Genomic DNA, 20,736 nt, shown 5'->3' with positions numbered 1-20,736 from the left:
ATAATATTCTGGCAAATAGCATACAAAAACATATTAAAAAGATAGTGCACCACAGTCAAGTGGGGTTCATCCCAGGGATACAAGGTTGGTTCAACATGTGGAAATCCATAATTGTTATTCATCATATTAACATACTTAAAAACAAGAATCATATGATCATCTCAGTAGATGCAGTAAAAGCATTTGACAAAATGCAGCACACCTTCATGTTAAAAAAAACTACAAAAAATAGGGATAGTAGGAACATACCTCAATATTATAAAAGCTATATATGCTAAGCCCAAGGCCAGCATCATTCTTAATGGAGAAAAATTGAAAACATTCCTTCTAAAAACTGGAACAAGACAAGGATGTCCTTTTTCACCACTTCTATTCAACATCATCCATGAAACTCTAGCCAGAGAAATTAGACAAAAGAAAGAAATGAAAGGGATACAAATAGGTAAAGAAGAACTCAAAGTATCACTATTTGCTGATGACATGATTCTATATCTAGAAGATCCAAAAAATTCCACCAGACAACTCCTAGAACTAGTAAATGAATTTAGCAAAGTAGCAGGATATAAAATCAACACCCATAAATCAAATGCATTCTTATACATCAGCAACTAATCCTCTGAAAGAGAAATGAGGAAAACTATCCCATTCACAATAACCTCAAAGAAAATAAAAATAAAATACCTGGGAATCAATCTAACAAAAAAAGTGAAAGACTTCTACAATGAAAACTACAGAACACTAAAGAAATTGAAAGAAACCTCAGAAGAAAGATCTCCCATGCTCCTGGATAGGCAGAATTAATATTGTCAAAATGGCCATATTACCAAAAGCATTATACAGATTTAATGCAATTCCTATTAAAATCCCAACTGCATATTCATAGAAATATAAAAAGCAATCATGAAATTTATTTGAAAAAAATAATAGACCCAGAAATGCCAAAGAAATTCTTAGCAAGAAAAGTGAAGCAGGAAGCATCATAATACCAGACAAAAACCATATACTACAGAGCAATAGTAACAAAAATGGCATGGTATTGGTACCAAAATAGACTTGTAGACCAATGGTACCGATTAGAGGACATAGAGACAAACCCACATAAATACATTTATGTCATACTAGACAAAGGTGCCAAAAACATTCACTAGAGAAAAGATAGCCTATTTAACAAATGGTGCTGCCAAAACTGGAAATCCGTATGCAGCAAAATAAAATTAAACCTGTGTCACTCACCCTGCACAAAAATCAACTCAAAGTGGATCAAAGACTTAGACACCAGAATAGAGATCCTGAACCTAAGAGAGAGAAAAAAAGAGGCCCAAATCTTCACCATGTCAGCCTAGGATCTGACTTCCTTAACAAGACTCCGAAAGCACAAGAAGTAAAATCAAGAATCAATAAATGGAATGGATTCAAATTAAAAAGCTTTTCTCAGCAAAGGAAATAACCAACAATGTTGAGTAGACAGCCTACAGATTGGGAGAAAATCCTTACCAAATGCACCTCCGATAAAGCATTAATCTCTATGATATATAAAGAACTCAAAACACTTAACACCAACAAAACAAATAACCCAATCAATAAATGGGCTAATGAACTGAACAGACACTTCACAGAAGAAGAAATACAATCAGTCAACAAATATATGAAAAAGTGTTCAATATCTCTAGCAATTAGAGAAATGCAAATCAAAACTATACTAAAATTTCATCTCACTCCTGTCAAAATGGCAATCATCAAGAATACAGAAAACAATAGATGTTGGCGAGGATGTTGTGAAAAAGGTAGACTCATACAATGCTGGTGGGACTGCAAATTGGTGCAACCACTATGGAAAGTAGTATGGAGATTCCTCAGAAAATTGGGAATGGAACCACCATTTGACCCAGCTATCCCACTCCTCAGTTTATACTCAAAGAACTCAAAATCAGCATACTGCAGTAATGCAACCGTGTCAATGTTCATAGCAGCTCAATTCACATTAGCTCAACTATGGAATATCCTAGGTGTCCCTCAATAGATGAATGGATAAAGAAAATGTGGTATGTATACTCAATGGAATATTACTCAGCTTTAAAGAAAAATGAAATTATGGCATTCGCCAGTAAATGGATGGAGTTGGAGAATATCATGCTAAGTGAAATAAGCAAATCTCACAAAACCAAAGGCCGAATGTTTCCTCTAATATGCAGATGCTAATTCACAATAAGGCGGAGGGGGGCACTAAAGAATATTAGATTAGGTAGAGGGAAGTGATGGGAGGGGAAGGTAGGGGATATGGGGATAGGACATTATTTATGTATATATGTGACTACATGATCAATATGATTCTGCAATATGTATACTCAGAAAATAAGAAATTATATCCCATCTATGTATGATATATAAAAGTACATAAATGCATTCTACTCTCATGTATAATTAAAATAAATTTTAAAATTAATTAAAAAAGGAAAAATAATAATTAAAAGAAAGAAAGTATGTTGTACTTCACATTCAAGCCTGGAAAATACCCAAATTCAAAATTCAAAGTATGGATTCTACTGAATATCAATGGATTTTGCACTGTTCTAATAGGGGGTGAGGTGGTTTGTATGTGTTTGTGTGTGTGTGTTCCATAGGACTTTCTGTATACAAGATGATGTTATGTGTGAATAGAGATAATTTACTTCTTTCTCTTCCAATCTGGGCACTGTACCAATACCACACTCTTTCATTGTTACAGCTTCACCATAGGTCCTACTATCTGATAAAGTTAGTTTTCTACCCTTGCTCCTTATAAAGGCGAAAAATTATAAGTTGAAGCATTGCAAGCTGAGGACAAGCACTAGAATGTGTAGTTTTAACTTAGAATGTTATGGCACTAAACCAGAAACAAAGTACATTTTATTCCATATTCTCAATATATTTTTAATATAAAAAGTTTTATAAAATGGGGAATAGTCTTACTCTCTGTCACAAGGATTGTGGTGGGTCTGGCACTGTGATCCAGCTGTCTTGATTCTCAGTCCAACTGCTTGTCCAGCACAGTCTTCACCCTGCTGGGTATTTCTGTGGTTGTACTGCCTTTATGGGGCTCAACTGGTATCACATGCAAATTCTCAGGTCCTATGCAACCCTGATATTAACCTCAGCTGTCCAACAGAAAGAGGGGGAATTAAGGCAATAAAATGGAGAAAGTATAAGGAAATTTTCCTACCAAAAACACTAGCAGGTATATTATTCTGAAACACAGGGATGAAGTGAAATCCTATTCCTGATGTAGATGTTATATCTATTTTTCTCTCATTTTCTTATAATATGAAATGCTCTCAGTGACACAGTTATGTTATGCTGAAATCATCTCCCTTTAGAAAATAATGAGGTGAAGACAGAAGAGAAGGAAAATAACATCTGCCTTATGTCTATTTTGGCCAGACTTTATGAAGCAACATTTTTTGGTTGTTGTTTTCTGTTTGAATCCTTGGGTTGGGGCTTTATCTCTTAGACACACACACATTTTTCAATGTAATTTCAATCACACTCTACATGCTTATAGTCCACTAAAACAAAATATGTTTCATTACTCTGTTGGCTCACTTTCATAAAAACAGTTGTCTGGAGAAAATTTAGGCTGATAAGCGCCATCTTGTGACCAAAACCAGAAATATCACTAACACATGCTTGTGGGAGAGGGGTGGGAATTATATCCTGCTAGCCAGCAGATTTCTCAGGCTTCTAGAATATACTATGTTCAAATTTAGAGCTTTGTTATTCACTACACAAAAACAGAATCCAAATATCTTCACCTGCAATGGTCTTATTTTTTTTAAAAAAAAAGAAACACCGAATGCTTACTGAAAATGAGAAAAATATAAAAATTATACTTTGAGAAAGAACACTATTATTTCTTGTATATCTTTCCAGAGTTTTCATTACATATGTACATTAATGCATATCATTTCAAGCCAGTTTTTTACCCTGCTTAAGCTCACAGTTTGAACATTTTTCCATATTAGTAAGTATTCTCAACATGATTCTTCAATGAATCAGTTCAAATGCAATTCTCCCCTCCCAACTTTGAAGCATTTTATCTCAATCTTTTTTTTATGGTTATGTCTAAATATATATTAAAAATAATTTAAAAACAGAGATAGTAAAGCTTGTTATATCTCCTCAACTACACAAAAAACTCCATAATGTGTGTGTGTGTGTGTGTGTGTGTGTGTGTGTGTGTGTGTGTATAGTATCAGGGATTTAACCCAGGGACATTTAACCACTGACCCACATCCCCAGCTCTTTTTAAAATTCTGAAACAGGGTCTTGTTAAGTTGCTGAGGGCCTAAGTTGCTGAAGCTGGCTTTAGAACTTGCCATCTTTCTGCCTCAGCCTCGGAGCTATGCCTTATATATATTTTTTCTGATTTGCTTATGCATACTTTATTGACTTAGTTTTTTCTCCTTAAACAACATACAATGCTGCTTTCCATTCTGAAATTTGTTTCGCCTAATACTACTTCACAGACATCTTTTCTTCTTCCTTTTTTTTGGGGGGGTGGGGGTGGGGATTGAACTCAGGGGCACCTGACCACTGAGACACATCCGCAGCCCTATTCTGTACTTTATTTAAAGGCATTTAGAGACAGGGTTTCACTGAGTTGCTCAGTGCCTCGCTTCTGTTGATGCTGGCTTTGAACTTGTGCTCCTCCTGCCTCAGCCTCTGGAGCTGCTGGGATTATAGGAGTGCCATACCATGCCTGGCCACAGACATCTTCTGGAATCACTGAGTTCATACGTTTATTTTTTTGTCTATATAATGTTCCATTCAATGGAAGTATCATGCCACATAGTAACTTTTAAAACTGCTAATAGAAATAAACCAAATCCTCTTTCAGTCTCACTTTTAAACTTAGATGATATAAGAAAAATGATTCTTGCCGACCACAGCTATACCTGTGGCTTGAAAGGATGATTTGCAGTGAGGATACAGGCAGGACTTGAAACAGTAACCAGGATACCTATTTGACCAGGTCTGGGAAAAATTCCACTAATGGCAAAAAAAAAAAAAAAAAAAAAATGGGGGTCAGAAAGGAGAACATATCTGGGTACCTGTGAATATTTAAGTGTCTGACACATAATGTGTATGTTGTTTCAGCAAAATTTTGTTCTTTTAATTATAAAAATGATCATAGAAAAAAAGCAGTTCTAAAAAATGCTGAAACCAATTAAAATACATTTTTAAAAACTTAGCAATCTGAACACTGAGAGATGCTGTTAACACCAGAGCCTAGTTCCCCCAATAAAAATGCAGATTTTTACAAGTGTTATCACTCAAAAGCACATCTGAATCCCTTTCAATGTATATGTACATTTATCTTTTTGTGTTTGTATATGTCATTCATTTTCAATGTTTACATTTTTCTATCAGTTATTTTGGGGTAGAATATTAATGTTTAAAAATGTAATAAAATGTGTAACAAAGACAGAAATATGAAATTCCATGTAAAAAATTAACATGTACAGTATGCCTCACTGAAGTCTTAATTTTAGAAGCTGTAATCTGATCACCTATTCCCACACTGTGGACTTTAAAAATATCGGGAGAAACAAAAATTCCAGAGGATTAATTCTGTGCCAGTAACAGCAATTCGACCAAAACCATGTTTCATTCCCACCTCTCCCAGGCAACAATCTCTTAATTTTTTTTCACCTTAACACCAAGGCCCGAGAAATTCCCAGAAAATAACTAGTTTAAAGACAGCCATTACCTTGAAGCTTCTTGTCAGCTGCAGCCTCCTGAAATGCAGCCCCTCCCCCAAGACTGGCCAGGCACAGCTCACTTCCCAGCTGCTTGGAGAAGGCTCCACCCCCTCCTGTGATGGGGAAAGCAAGGGGCCTTTCCCTCAATTAGAGGGAAGAGAATCGCCAAGTTAAACTGAAATTCACTTAAAGGGAAAAATGTTCATTTTTAAAGCACTTGAAAGCGGAATGGCAACACGTGTCTCTGTAATTTACATTCAAACCACAAGGATGGGTGATTTCCTTAAAAAAAAGTAGAAATGTCTTTAGCATATAATAAAGACCCAGCAAAGAGTATGTTTTGTATATTATCTGATTAGTTTGGCACCTAATTTCTACAAATGATTTTAAGACCCAGCTGGTCAAGCTCCATTTATAAGACCCACTAGGTCCTTATTTCTGATTGCAGTAAATTAACACATTATTTTGTGGAGAATTAATTCTCTACAAATTCTTTTGGTACTGGGCTATGCTACTTCTCTTTTTTATTCAGGTCTTCCTATTTATCTTTCAGAAAGTTTCATAGATTTTACAATTATAATTAATTCTAGATATAAAAATCAACCAGAAGTCCTTAATGAGGTATATATCTGAACATAACTGAAATTTTAAAAAAAACATGCTAGGGTAAAACACAATAAAACAATGTTGAAAACAGAATAGCTTGCTAAGACTGTTTTCAATGCAAAAATATCACTATCCTAAAGCAGTTTTTACATATTACTAAGAAATAAACAGCAAAGTAAAATGGGCAAAGAACACTATTTTGAGGGAATAATTCTGTTTACTTTCTGTGAGCAAGATAATCCAATGCAACCACAGGTATCTCTGTCCTTCTTGTGTAGTTACAAGTCTGCAAGCTGTTTGATTAGATGTGCTTAAATTACAGGTTTATAAAGCCCAATTGATTTTTATAATAGTCAATGCCCTGCAACTTTTCCCTTGTACTAAAACTGGCATTTGTCTTCCATTTACAATTCCATTTACTTTATATCAATTTGTTCAGTAGAGAAAAGGAGATGCTGTTTATTATGGCTTCTCAAAATTCAAAATAAAAATTAAAACTGACCAATATATAAAAGATATTCACTTTCCCTAATAAAGAGATGTAAATGTAAATACACCTTAAATAGACCTGAGATGTCATTTTTCTGCCTAGTTTGACTGAAAAGAAGCAAAGAAATGACGCAGTGAACAGTCAGCGAGAAAATGGACGCTTTCACACTCATGCCCAAGACAACAAATCTGGGAAGAAGGCAAGATAAAATCAGAGCCAAAGTCTATCTGACCCCCAAACATGAGGATGTTCACTTTCTTCACCAGTAGTCACCATGTCCTGGGCCTGGAATTCTATCTCTTCAGCAAAATCAAAAGATGATGTTATTTACTTTGAGATTGTGAGGAAAATGGAGAATATAACCCCAGAGTCAGTACAGCTTAATTTCATGTTCCTGCTGGGTAACACGTGCTGAACTATGACCATCTTCAGTAACTTACCATACTCATTCATGAACTCTTTCCATCTCTTACATTCTCACACAAACTTAAAAATATTTTGGTGGACTATGCTTCTGCAGTGAGTGTATCTACATGACAGGACTCACTTGGCCTTAGAACAGTTATGACATGTCTTTTTTTCTGTTGCTTGGTCTTGGCAATAACTTCCTTTTCAGATATGCCTATTCCTGGACAAGCAATGAAAATCATTTTTCATGCAATAAAGTGCCCATTTCATTTCACCCTTATTAACAATTGGCAATTCTTTGTTCCTGTGCTTTGTTGTTTATAATTACCGATTCAATATGGGAAACTGTGTTTCTATCATCTTTTGCTGAGCTTTTCCACAAAATCCTTGAGATTAAGACAAAAATTAATATTTTTATTCCTTTAACTTTAAGGTTATTTCCTAGGAAATGCTAAAACTTACACACTGATGATTCTGAGGTTTAGGTCTCTTACAAAAATGCTTGCTAAGTTTCAAAACATAAATGCTAAAATTTTCAAACAACCCCATCCATGATCACATGAACAGGTAAATGTATCTCCTGCCACATTCTACCAATTCAACTTAGAGAAACGGTTGTATTATGATATAACTTTTCCTGTAATGAACAGAGGAAGAAAACCTATTTGCATTGAGGACTCTAAAGAAAGAAGAAGCCATCATTTTTCCAGAGTTCTATAACAGCAGGGTCAGGCTGGGACAACATTATTCTATAACCACTCTAAAAGGGACATCAAGGATTCTTTAAACAGTCAGGTAAGAAGTCAGACAGTTGTGGGTTTGAAGCCTTTATTAGCACTGTAGAAAGAAAACTTCTAAATCCCTGACAACTATTTAGGTGGTCATATCTACATTCTATTACAAAGATGCATGGACACAAAGATTCATAGGTAATGTGCATCTCTGATATTAACCTAGGTTATGGAAATATCAAATATTAAACTACATTTATGATATAGTAATAAAAAACTGTAGATACCTGGTTTTCTAGAAAGCAGTGTTTTTTGAAGACATCTTACTTAAGAGCCTTTAGAGTAAGTAAATGGTTCTTACTTGCTGTAGCCTTTTTATTATTCCCCTGAAACTTCACAATAGCTTGAACGAGGTGTTTTCAGTGAATGATAACTGGATTAGATTAAAACATGGCAGAAAAAAAGATGAGATAAAATGTTTACTTGGCTATGCTTAAAGAAGGCTGACCAACAATGGGGAATAGAGATAAGATACAAGTCAGAACAATAAATTGAATTGACAGAAGAGTTTTGAGACATACTTTGGGGGCCAGAAACAAAAACAGTTAAGCACTACACAACACAAACCCATACCCTGTGTTTATTTCTTCTTTTGTATAAGAAGAAGAGAATGTGTATAGGAGAGTCTTTGGCAATTAGGGATGTTATTTGTGTGCCTGGGATATCAGATCCTTTTGGATCTCTCTGAGTTATCATAAGTAATGCAGGATTTTAATGTTTTGCAAGCTGCTACTGCTTCCTGTTTTTCCAAGGCAACCAGACAGTGGTATTCAATACCAACAACTTCAATAAAAGCACGACCTTAGGAGTCAGAGTTTTATGATGGTTGCTGGGAAATAATTAAATGTGTTAAACCATTGCAAATGATATTCTAGAGAGTACACAGATATCTAGGGAAGGTCATAAGACTTTAAGAAGTCTTAGGAAATCTCTGTAACTACATTATCTAGTACTTGGTGATGACAATCTAGCATAGCTGTTAAGGTTCTGAGAGTAAGCCATGGGCTGGAACCTCAAGTAGACACCTCTAAAGCCTCTTGCATGATTTCTTCATAGTGGTTTAATACATTCTCAAAATGAGAAGTTATAACTTTTAATTAAAAACACTGTGGATGCAGAATGGGGAGCCAAATGAATTATACCTCAAATTCTCAATCAAGCATAATTTAAATATAAAATGATATTTCAAATTTAAGATGCTATGACTGTGGATTGGGAGTATAGCTCAGTGGTAGAGCACTTGCTAATATGTGCAAGGCTCAGTGATGGATTCCCAGCTCCACACATACACAAAAAAGATGCTACAACTGCAAAGCAGGAAGCAAAATAAACTATCCTTCATGATCTTAAAATGTTTTCATTGCGCTGTTTTATGAAATGGGAAGAGACTTACCCTCTGTCACCTGGATCGTAGTTGGTCTGGTCCTGTGATCCAGCTGCCTGATTTTCACTCTAACTGCTTACACAGCAGAGCTTTTACCCTGCTGTTCTGGGGCTTAACTGGATTCACAGGCAGATTGTTCAAGTTGTGTACACCTCTGGTATTAACCTAGACTGTCCAAAAGAAAGACAGTAAACAATAAAATGGGAAAAGCATAAGAAGGGAAAAGCATAAGAAAATGTGCTTACCAAAACTCTAATAGGTAGTCATTATGAAACACAGAATCTCTGATGTAGATGTCATGTTTATTTTCCTTTGTGCTGTTTGAGTGTGTGAAATTCTTTCTGTTACACATTTATTATTAAATTCATGCTAAAATAATCTCCCTCAGGAAAATTAGGAGGTGGAGACATGACAGAAGGGAAGTAAAAACTTCTTTGTGTCTACTATGAGCAAAATGCTGTGTAGCTACTTTCAATACGTTATGTGTGATTCCTCACATCAGTCCTTGTGTGGAGGTTTTTCTAGTATACACATATAACTTTCAACAGATTTTCAATCACACTCTACTTACTGTCTCAAAGTAGGCTAAAACAAAATATGCTTCATAGCTTTGTTTATCCATTCCATAAAAATGGTTGCCTGGAGAAAGTTTAGGAAACCAGGAAAGCGCCATCTTGTGGCCAGAACAAGAACTGCAGACTCTTGGGTCCTTAGGGAACTATAGTCATCTAGACAGTAGCCTTCTTTGGCTTCTGGAATTTTTCATTCAGCTTAAGAAGTTGTGTGCATGTGTTATACAAAAATAGGATTATAACGTCATAATTTTAGTATCTATCATTATAATATCTCTTGTGCACATTGCATATCTTCCATCTTTTGAATTTCCAAAGACAAAAGCAAATCCCTATAACAATGGTTAAAATATGTATTGAAACTCTATATATAATTTCTTTATTTTTCCTACAAATACTTATAAATGTGTATGGTTTTTGAAACCAGAACTTGTATTCCTTCAATAATATATCTGGTCATCTTCAATATCAATAGCTATTTTATTATCTTTTTATGAATTACTTTACAATAATTTTCTATATTTCTAAAATATTATCTCATTTTCTCAAATGCAAATAATTCCAGCTTTTTAAATTTTTTTTTAGTTTTATTTTTTAGTTGTTGACAGTCCTTTATTTATATGTGGTGCTGAGAATTGAACTCAGTGTCTCACACGTGACAGGCAAGTACACTACCTCTGAGCCACAGCCGCAACTCCTCAAGCTTGTTTTTTAAAAATGAAGAAATAAGCCTAAAGTGTTCTGTCTCTCCAACTCCACTTATATTTACAACTTAAAAAGTAGCATTATATTTCCAGATTTCACTTGCATACACTGTATGTATTCTTTTTTGAAAAAGGTGGGATTATATGATGCAGGCCATTCTGCAATTTGCTTTTAAAAAATATACACTGGATACCTTTTCTTCATTGAATTTAGATATGGTTCTTTCTTTTTGTGGGTAAGTAGTATTCAACATTAAGGGTTTACTATCCTACATTACTATTCCACAGTACACTTTAAAATTTTTCTTAATTTTCAATAGTATATAGATGAATAGCTTCTGCTTGAATGAATAGTCTAACATTTAAATTGTAACAACAGAACAACAACCAGGTAACTAGCCTTCTCAGATCTACAGAAAAACCAAACTTCAGTTAAATACAGTGGAATGTGTGTGGGTATTTCTTCAGGTATTTTAACATAATTTATTATTTCCCTTTCAGCTCCATTGATATACACAGAGAGTCTGGAAGTTCATAAAATTTAAATAAGAAAATACACTTCATCAGAACTCCAGTCCCTGCATTATACACTACTTATATTTTAACTTAATCCCTTTGATTTTTTTCCTTCATCACACACATATACAAATATTCAAAGTTCTTTATTCAATTACATATTTTAACATCTTTTCATTTTTTAAAAAATAAATTTATACCATTTTGGAGAAGATAGCCCCCCCCCAAGACTTTATATCCTCACTGCAGTTTTTTTATGCTGATACAGATACTACACATTTAGTGAAATAGTGAAGGAGAAAATTTATTGTTTCCCCCCTTGATAGCCTTTATTACTAGACATCCTTTATTACTAGATATAATTTGCTTTATTGTATTCAGATATATGAATTACTTATGGTCTCTCAGGTATGTTCTATATTATCATACAAATAGGAACATACCATTCTCTCGATAGGTAGAGATGTAGACAAAGATCACCTTTTGCACATCATTAAACAAAACAACTCTTAAAATACTGCGTATCCACTGAACAAACAACCAAACTCCCAATTCTCTTAGGTACTTGAAACTGCGCAATTGTACGTTACCTCAGGTCACTATACAAACTCCGACAAAACAATGATTTGCTTGAAACACAACACAATCAAAGACATATAAAAAACAAAACATCCCTAACAAACAACTTCATTTTCATTTAGGATTATCATAACTGTTTTTTTCAAAATAAGGAAAATTGATTTCCCAAGTTTTGTTTCATCGTTTATTCTAGCCAGTACTGGTTTTTAATTGAAACAAAATGCCTTCTTCAAAAGTTAGGTTTGTCAACCGCGTGAAAAAAAATTTTTACTCCCCCCTCCCGCAGGTGTAATCTGATCACTACCTCCCCCACTGTGGACTTCTAAAATATTTTAAGGAATACAAAATCCAGATATTAATTCCCTCACAGAAATAACGACTCACACGAGGTAGTGATTCCCTTACAGAATCAACGACTCACACAAAAACCGACTCTCCTTTCCCATTACGCCACATCAACACTCTCTTCTCTTTTCACCTTTACACCAAATCTTCTAGAAGTCTCTGAAAATAACCAGCTTTTACGACAGCCGTTACCTCCAAGCTCCTTCTCTTCAACGGAAGCCTGCGAAGCCTGTAAGTAACTCGGCTCCTCCCCCACGACTGGCCGGGCTCCGCTTGCTTCCAAGCCTCTAGAAGAGGCTCCGCCCCCTCCCTGTGATGGGAAAAGCGGGAGGTCGTTCCTTCATTCAGAGCGAGGAGAGTCATTAAGTCAAACCAAAACACAGTTAAAAGAAAGAAATGTTGTTTAAAACGAACTTTAAAGTTCAATCACAAGATATGTCTGTTCAGTATCAATTCAGACCCCCTAGAGCGAGTGATTTCCTTGGGGGGGGGGGCGGAAAGAGATTCCATGTCTCTTACTTATATTTTACAGAAGCCATTAAAATATTCCTAACGGTTTTTGTGACCCTTTTGCCCTTTATTTTTGGTAAATGTAAGATCTATTGATTAAACTACCTACCAAAGGATGCTAAGGATGTTGGGATTTTAGTGAATTAATACTTATTTTAGGTACAATAGATTCTTTACACTTTTTAATTTGAGCCTGGGACACAGTATATTTTTCTTTTTTTTGAAGTTTTTAAAAAACAATTCCCTTGGTCATTTCTAAAGAAAAACCCTCAAAGGCTGATTATACTGAGTCGTAAAAACATTATATGTATCTGTAAGACCATAATAAGCCAAAGTAAAATATCAATAAATATGGAACTCCTTTTCAATGCAAATGATTGGATACAGTAAAAATATCACTGAGCTAGTTCCTTTATTTCAATAAGAAAGAAATTCACAACACAGGGAAGAAAGTGGCATTTAAAAGACTGGGAAGAAAGGGAAAAAAGTCTGCAGTGACTCAAGCAGACAATTCCCAACTTTCTTCCTTATTCTTGTGCAACTTTAAGATTCTCGGCTACTACACTAGAGAGATGTTTCTTCATTAATGAATTATTTTGCTTAAATGTGGAGTTCTGTTACTCTCATTTCACTCCCACAATAAGCTATATCCTGCAATTTCCCTTCCTTTCTTAACCCTTTATGTCCCGTCATCACATTTATGGAACACCTATAAAACTTAAATTGAACAACAAATATACCATTTAGGGTAACTTTAAAATAGTTAGGTTTTTGGAGTTCTGTACTTCTGAGAAAAGTAATAGATGAATGATTTCTGATAATATTCATTAATATTATGAATTACATGTTGATAATAAATTATATATGAAGCTCTAGATTATTTTCAGCCTATTTTAACATACTTGTGTCAGTGTCATTGCAATATTCACAGAGTTGAAAACTTGAAACTTAATGGAATAATAAAGCCAATACTTGGTTTGTTTTATTCCAACTTGTTCATCATTTTTTGATCACTGTACAATTTTATGTTCTCACTAAATTACCTCAAAATGTTCATCATTTTTTGATCACTGAACAGTTTTATGTTCCCACTAAATTACCTCAAAATGTGATAACGAAAACAATGAATAGAAATAAATCATTTGACAAGAAAAGTTTAATTAGCTCTAACGAAAGTTGTCTGAAATAGTGGTCAGTTCCTCCTGAGGCTCTTTTAATATACAAAGCATTTTGATTCTCCCAGATGAAAGTCTTTTTATTTTTCTCCTCTTGTATTGTCTACTATAATTTATTTTCCCCATCTTATTGAAGTGTAATAGACAAAAGTGTATATATTCAAGATGTACAATCTGATGATTTGTTATATGTATAAAATTTGAAGTGATTATCACAAGGCAATGAACATATCCATGACCTTACATAGTTCCTGTTGTGTGTGTGTGGTATGGTAATAATACTAAGATCTATAGTCTGTGGAGTTCTGTTAGTCTGATTTCACTCTCACAATAAGTTCTATCCTGCAATTTCCCTTCCTCTCTTAACAAATTTCAAATATATACTATATTATTATTAAAAACATCCACCATACTGTACATTAACCTTCCAGAATTAATTCATCTTATAACTGAAAGTTTGTACCCTTTGACCAAAAAACTCCCTGTTTTCCTCAACCTTGATTCCTGGTAACACCATTCTACTCCATTTTAGTGACTTTAAGTTTTTTAGACCTCGCATATAAGTGAGGACATGTAATATTTATCTTTCTGTGTTTGGCTTATTTTACTTAGCATGATATTCACATCATCTGTGTTGATAAAAATGGCAAGATTTCCTTCTTCTTTAAGGCTTAATAATATTCCATTATACATATACCACTTTTACTTTATTCATTCATTATGGATGGACACTTAGATTCCTTAAATTTCTTGACTATTTGAATAGCACTGCAGTAAACCTGGGAGTACAGATGTCTCTTCAGCATACTGATTTCATTACCTATGGATATATACCCAGTAGTGGGATTTCCCAATCATATATTAGTTTTGTTTTTAATTTTTTTTAGGAAACTCATGAAAGAGATGTACCAATTTATATTCACATCAACTATGAATTATGGTTCCCTTTTCAACACATCTTTGTCAAAACTTTTTACCATTTGTATTTTAGATAATAGCCATCCTAACAGGTATGAAATGATATGTTTCTTTTAATAAGTTTTTTAGTTGTAGATGGATACAATATCTTTATTTGTTTACTTTTTTGTGGTGCTGAGGATTGAACCCACTGCCTCATGTGTACAAGGCAAGTGTTCTACCACTGAGCCACAACGCTGGCCCTGAGATGATAAGGTGGTTTTGATTTACTTTGTTTACCTGATGATTACTGATATCAAGCACCTTTGTCCATTTATATATTGTGTAACTTGTTTGATTTTTTTACTATTTAATTTTATCAATACCTATATATTTGGGGTATTGATATTTCATCACATATATAGCTTGCAAATATTTTCTCCTACGGTTGTCTTTTCATCTGATTGATCATTTCCTTTGCTGTGCAAAAACTCTTTAGTTTCATATAGTCCCACTTGTTCATTCTTATGACTTATAAGTTCCCTCAAGAGCTTTGATATAATTTAAAAAATGAAAGCTTCTCAATACTGAAATTCTATAAAACAGTTTGTATTCACAGCAATCTCTACAAGATTGTCAAAGCAGTTCTTCTCATGTGTATCAAGGACATAAGACTAGGGATCATTGTTTATTAAAACAGTCTTCAAGAACAGAGAACTTAAATTAACAAGACTTTTAGAAATGTTGCTATTTAGAACAAAAAGATTCTTATCTGACGTGTTTCTTTTTATTATTTTTGATATTATTTTTATTTTCTTTGCTATTTAAAAACTACTTTAAAAGCAGAAAACATAAACATGTCAAAATTTAAAATATTGACAATGCAAATGTTGGTAAAGATGAAGAGCACTTGGAAGGTTTATAAAATGGTGATAAGATTGTAAATTGGAACTAATATTTCAGGAAATGTTTTGATCTTATTGCCTAAAGCTGAACATTATGGAGGACACAGAGAACCATTTAGAGGTTTAAGTAGAAGAGCAGCATGTCTAAATTGACAGTAGAGAAATAGTTCCCAGAGAAAGCTATGAATACTTCAGGGCATATATAAGACCATCCAGTGTGCATAGGAAGTCAATGTTTCTAAATTCTTTGTTTTTCATTTTGATTTATTTTATAAAAATCTGCTTAAACACATTCTTAAATGCACACAATAAAGTATTCGTACTATGACACATTACACATGTTGTAACAATCAAACTATTGGGGTGAATATCAATATTTTTCAAGTCATGGTAGGTTAATATGTGGCAAAGTAAGATTTACAACCCACATGCCTCTCCCACTTCTCCGTGATTTGCATGGTTTGGCATTATCATCTTATAAAAAAGACTAATTAGTCTAAATGTACTAAATTTCCTACTGCTCAGAGAAGCTAACATTACTCCCATTAAATATTTAAGATAATAATGAGAAATTGAATTAGAAAAGGATTGGTTCTTGCAGTTTAGAACAAGCTACAAAATATGTGGACATACAGTTACTCTATTTGTACTACAATAATAATAACAACAATAATTGTGATTTTAAAAATATCAACCTAAATTTAATTTTTATTTTCTGTATTTGAATTTGATATATTGAAAATAATGGATATACCTCAGAATTTGACATATTGAAAATAATGGATGTACATATTGAAAATAATGGATATAACTCAGAGGTATAGTGCTTGCCTCACATTCACAGGACCCTGGGTTCCATCCCCAGCACCACACACACACACAATTTATGTTTGAATGCCTGGAAAATTCCTAAGAAAATCTGAATCTGTGAGGACAAAGTATCAAGCATATCAAGTTGTGGCACAAAAATCTTTGTTTAAATTCTTACTTAAACATAAAATTATTTAATTTTTTAAAGATAAAAATAAAATTAAAAAATAAATATTGTATGTGTATTATATTCTAAGATGTTAAGAGGTTAACTATATTTAGTTTCAATTAAACCTTTCTCATATGTGTTTATGTATGTCCATATATTTATGTGGTTCTGTATATTTCAATACAATATACAATGTGATGTTAATTTAAATAGTAGTTTAGGAGCAATAAAAATAAAAGAGTTAAACAATTAAACTGAAAAATAATCTTAGAATATGCAATAAACTGAAAAGCTTCTCAGCAAAAGGAAACAATCAATTACATGAAGAGAGAGCTTACAGAAGGGGAGAAAATCTTTACCACATGCTCAGATAGAGCACTCATCTCTAGGATGTATAAAGAACTAAAAAAATTTAACACCAGAAGACCCAAATAACCCAATCAATAAATGGGCTAAGGAACTGAACAGACACTTCACAGAAGAAGAAATACAATTGATCAACAAACATGACAAAAAGTTCATTATCTTGAGCAATTGGAGAAATGTAAATAAAAACTACTTTAAGATTTCATCTCACTCCAGTGAGAATGGCAATTATCAAGAATACAAACAATAAAAAGTTTTGGTGAGAATGTGGGAAGAAAGGTACACTTATACATTGTTGGTAGGACTGCAAATTGGTGCAACCACTACGTAAAGCAGTATAGAAATTCCTTAGAAAACTTGGAATGGAGTCACCATTTGAGCCAGCCATCCCACTTCTTGGTTTATAACCAAAGGACTTAAAATCAGCATATTATAGTGACACAGCCACATCAATGTTTATAACAGCTTAATTCACAATAGCTAAACTATGGAACCAAACTAGATGCCCTTCAACAAATGAATGGATAAAGAAAACATGGTACATATACATAATGGAATATTACTCAGCCTTAAAGAAGAATGAAATTAGGGCATCTGCAGGTAAATGGATAGAACTGGAGGATATTATGCTATGTGAAATAAGCCAATAACAAAAAATTAAAGGCCTAACGTTTTCTCTGATAAGGGGATGCTGATTCATAGTGTGTGGAGGGTAGGGAAGAATGAGGAACTTTGGATTGTGCAGAGGGAAGTAAGTGAGGGGTGGGTTAGGGTTAGGGTTAGGGTTAGGGGTGGGTTAGGGTTAGGGTTAGGGTTAGGCTTAGCAGAATGAGAAGGTGTGCTCCATTTGTGTACAATGTGCTCCATTTGTGTACAATGTGTCATGTACAACTAATTAGAACAAATTAAGATTTTTTACAAAATTGGATAGAATAAAATTAAGTTTAAAAAGGTAACTTGTATCTTTATGTTGCTCTTAGATTCTTCATTTTAACAAAAGTTGCAATTTTTATTTGTTGTACTTCATTCTGTTGAGTTTGTTTTAAATATTGCATTGTCTCTACAAGTAATTAAGTATCCACGAATATAACTGTTCCTTGCTGTAAGGAACCTATTTTCTAATTTTATTGAAGCAGTCAGTTTTCCCTGATAGCCTCTTTTATTTTCTTCCCCCAAATCTGACCCTAAATTTAGAATAATAAAACTATCAAGGTATCTTGTACACTGAAATTATTTTTGGCAGCTTTCAGATGGCTAGAAAATAATAGAAAAAGCACGCTCCCTCACATTATAAAAGGAAGAATGAAAACTAAGCATATTTAATGTGCACCATATTTTATGATGAAGTCCGCAATACTGGAAGAACTATTATTTTTCAGATACATGTTGTGGAAAATGGTCAAATCAAAAAAGAGAAAATAGAGCTCTCCTACATTAATTTTGTATAGCTAACTGGATATTGATATAAAGATATTTCAGTATGTCTTGTGTGATGTCACAAACCTGTAATTCTAGCTACTTGAGAGGCTGAGGGAGGAGGACCACAAGTTCAAAGCCAGCCTCAGCAACTTAGCAAAACCCTATCTCAAAATAAAAAATATTTTTTTAAAAGGGGTTGGAAATATAGCTTACTGGTATATCACCCCTGGGCATGTATATGTGTGTGTGTGTTTCAATGACTGTATCTTTTTAGAATAGTTAAAAGCATGCTATTATTCATGTGTGCAGGAAGTTACAATAACATAAATTTATGTACAAGATTTCATTTTGGGTTATTGTTTATGATAATTGTGAGCCACACTTTATGGGAATGTTTTGAAAGTCTAGAGATTTGGCAATCAAATTCATAAAGTTTTCTTATACTTGCTTATAGCAATTATTATCTAAGCCCTTAACAAAAGGTCATGTTGGGCCCATGTGTTTATGTATTATACCCATCATGGAAGTCAGTGCTCCTCCATTCTGATATATTTAATTATTTTACTAAGTTAACCCAAGCCCATTTACTTTGCATCCCTCACCCCATATAAGCTTAATGTCACCTGTCATCACTGACAGGTCAGGGTGTAGGCTTCATGGAAGAAAGTCATAAGAAACTCAGTCTTAGAGCCTCAGCGAAACAGATTGAACATAGGATCTGAGATTCAAAATTTCCCAGGCCATTTCAGTCCAGAAACAGAGAACTTCAAGAATTCAACTGTTAATCTCAAGACAAATTGAACAAGAATTGGTTACATGTGACTAAAGGAGACTGAATGAAAGGAATGAGAAAAATCTGATTGTGATTGTTTACATTGGTATGTTTAAGGTATTGTGCATAGCATTCTTTATTCTGACAATTTTATGCCATGAAGCTTTTCTCTTTATCCATTTACCCTCCAATTCTTCTTCCTCTTCCTTTTTAAATGCTAACTCTCAAAATCACAGAGTAAAAGGAATATCTTGCCTTTGGCATAGTTTAAAATTTAAGTGACCCCCCCAAATTCACAGGAAGAATATTATGGTGTAGCTCATGTCATCACATTTTAATTTAAGATGCAACAGTGCAAATTCTTCAGATATTACTTGTGTTACCGTACATCAGAATCCAAAGCCCCACAAAGTTTCCTATGTTTGCATTAAGAAATTTTAATGTAAAAAGACTGTAATTATGAATTTTAAGGGGAATAAAAAACTCAGATGATGACTCTACTTATGTAGGACACTACTCATTAGGCCTAATGCTTAAAATTTATATATTACCAGGGAAGTATATGATAAGATAGTTGTTTAATATATTCAATACAACAGGCAATATGATGGATATTAATTTATTCCCCAGATCTTCCATTTACTATTTGCATAATCTTAAATAAGTTCCCTTTCTACCATGTGCTTCAGTTTCCTCATATGTAAAATGTATGAATTATAACACCTACTATTAGAATTAACAGAAGTAACCAAAACAATGTAGTAGCTCACTTGAAATCAAATTTGTAACCGATCCTAACAAAAATATCAAATATAAAGGTACAACTCTCAATCAAAATTGATAAGCCTACCACAAAGAAAAAGAAATACACTTGATAACAATGCCTAAAAAGACCTCCCAGCAAACCATCTAATACTTGCTCTAATTTTCAAAGAGTACCTGTTTTAAAAGTAGTAAACAATGCCTATTTTCTGCCAAGTCAGAGAACTTGGAAATTTGAGGGGAACCGCTCAAAGTGTGGGATTGCCCCACTGTAATTAGTATGCAAAATTGATGAAGGAGTATTTCTTAGTCTTTATTTTCTGGATTTGGAGAGTGTAAGGTCATAAAATAGTAAAGAACACTTTTGGAGGAATAAGAACCACTTAAAATAGAGCTTTGGATTCTTTTCATAAACTTTCCATAAATATTATCAGGGTGTGCTAGTTTCACACCATGAAAAGGCTGCTAATGATAAATTAAGAAGGTGTGTGTATATTTAGTAGCACTTGATATGCTTATGTAAATATATCAGCATATATAGGAAAAGGACACAGCTTCCTGGACAACATTAAGATTGATTTACTGGACTGCAGTTGTAACTCAGTGGTAGAGGACTTGTCTGGCATGTGTAAAGCACTGGGTTTGATCCTCAGCATCACGTAAAAATAAATAAATAAAATAAAGGTATTGTGTCCATATACAACTAAATATATAAATACAAATATCGATATATAGATTGATTTACTTTGTGATTTTACTTGGAAATTTGTCCCAGATGTTAAGAACTAAGAAATAATTTATGTAAATTAGTACAAACC

The 20,736-nt window shown here is 33.7% G+C and overlaps 1 protein-coding gene across 4 annotated transcripts in view; it reads right to left on the bottom strand.

Annotated features, from left to right (window-relative positions):
* The window catches only part of Pwwp3b (PWWP domain containing 3B), a 35,703-nt gene extending 23,448 nt beyond the window's left edge, over positions 1 to 12,255 (bottom strand). For 2 of the 4 annotated variants that reach the window (XM_077106583.1, XM_077106586.1), the window contains exons 1-2: positions 12,173 to 12,255; positions 9,427 to 9,587 (exon numbers count right to left, since the gene is read on the bottom strand). The gene's annotated coding sequence lies outside the window, so the exon portion shown is untranslated. Of the gene's footprint in view, positions 1 to 2,949; positions 3,135 to 5,746; positions 5,864 to 9,426; positions 9,588 to 12,172 lie in introns of those variants that run through there. The other 2 variants (XM_077106584.1, XM_077106585.1) reach the window with 2 other exon arrangements.
* Between the last annotated feature and the right edge of the window lie 8,481 nt (positions 12,256 to 20,736).

The sequence above is a fragment of the Callospermophilus lateralis genome, chromosome X, assembly GCF_048772815.1.
Source record: "Callospermophilus lateralis isolate mCalLat2 chromosome X, mCalLat2.hap1, whole genome shotgun sequence".
Classification (NCBI taxonomy): domain Eukaryota; kingdom Metazoa; phylum Chordata; class Mammalia; order Rodentia; family Sciuridae; genus Callospermophilus; species Callospermophilus lateralis.
The sequence above is the reverse complement of the archived record's forward strand: the minus strand, read 5'-3'. Positions and strand labels throughout refer to the sequence as shown.